Source organism: Camelina sativa, chromosome 18 (genome assembly GCF_030686135.1).
Source record: "Camelina sativa cultivar CO46 ecotype springtype chromosome 18, ASM3068613v1".
Lineage (NCBI taxonomy): Eukaryota > Viridiplantae > Streptophyta > Magnoliopsida > Brassicales > Brassicaceae > Camelina > Camelina sativa.
The window spans coordinates 11,392,526-11,394,140 of NC_141897.1; the positions used below are offsets into that span (position 1 = coordinate 11,392,526).

The window sequence follows — 1,615 nt, forward strand, 5'->3', positions numbered from 1 at the left end:
CTCACAACCATAAAATCATCTTTTCATTGGTACTAATCGCATATGAAAGATACGAACAAACAAGTTTTCTAAAATGAAAATTTGATTAGAATATCACTTTATCTAGTATTTTATAATGTCTCCTCTCCACACACAAAAAAAAGTGTTAATAACTCCTCCCTTTTTTTTTTTTTACTAAAACTTCTCCTTTAGTATATTTTTCACATTAACCAAAAAAAAAAACACTCATATAGCATAATCAACGAAAATAATGATGCTAAGACTACATATAACGAAAAAAAGTAGATGGGACAAAACAGCTACACGTTGGCAGTATCTTACTAGCTATGGGAGGAAAAAAAAAAAAAAAAAAGAGATCACGTTTATTAATAAAATCGTGTAATGCAAAATGAAGAAATCGAAATTTCGTAACCGTAAAAGTCGGAATAAAAAAATAATTTGATAAAAGAATACAAATCTTGGGAACTAATAATAACTTATTAATCGTCAGGAAAAAAATAAATAAAGGACCATTCTGGTTCCGGTTCCGGTTCAGACGACGTTAACAGGCTTCCGAAGGAACATGAGTGATGAAGGTGGCGCGTCTCCAATCCACGCGCCAACGTAGAGACGTTCGTAGTAATGGACACAGTAAAGAGAGAGTGAGAGCTGAAGCTGGTCTCGTGTCCATAGGAGCTTAGGGAGCCGTGCGAGGACAGGACGGATACAGAGGAAGTAGAGACATCTATAGCCGCCGAGGGCCGACACTACGGATCGAAGGGACAAAGAAGGTCGTGGTGACACTTGTTGGAAACAGAGCTCTTCCCATATAGAGTCGTTACGAGCCACGGCCGACCAAAGACGGCACACACATGCGGCTGAACAGAGAGATGGACCGTCTAGTCGCCGAAGGATTTCCAGAAGAACGTCGTGATGGTCGTTGATACTGAATTCGGGACGATCTTGTGTCACTCTTTGTCTCTTGTTGTTACTTTTCTCCACTATGCCGATACGTTTCTCCGACATGGTAAAACAAGAGAGATAGATAGAGATCTGTGTGTTTTCAAAGAGAGAAGATTGATACAGCTGTTAATATCGCACGGGCACATAGAAATATTTATATGTGTATATATTGTGTGTGAGTGAGAGAGGCAGGGAGAGGAGTGATGTTTATATTTCAATCTGATAATAGAATAAAAATATAATGTTGGTTGGGTGGTTCTTGTTCCTTTTATATAAAACCTTAGTCTATATCATTACTTGTTGTTGTCTTTTTGTTTCAAAAGCTATTGGTATAAGTTATAGTAATTCACAAACAATACCGTATAACATATAACTATTTGTTTTGCTTCACTAATCTTTACATGTCTTTTTTAATCCTAGTATGGCCAATGGAATTACTTAATACGGGTATGAAACTATTTATATTCAGTAATTGATTGGAATGAATCATATAATTATAGTAATTCACATATATATGCTGAGAGTCAATCGAATCAAATTTAACATGCTATTTTGATCATTTTATGCTATTATTAATTTTGAAGTATTTTTTTTTTTTTGAAATGGAGAGAAAAGAATGTTTACATCCAACTAGTGGCTAGTGCTCGATATTTGTAGAACTAAAACCAACTAA

General features: G+C 35.4%; 1 pseudogene; it reads right to left on the minus strand.

The window, feature by feature from the left end:
- Positions 1 to 339: 339 nt before the first annotated feature.
- Positions 340 to 1,173, minus strand: LOC104760800 (F-box protein SNE pseudogene; annotated as a pseudogene).
- Between the last annotated feature and the right edge of the window lie 442 nt (positions 1,174 to 1,615).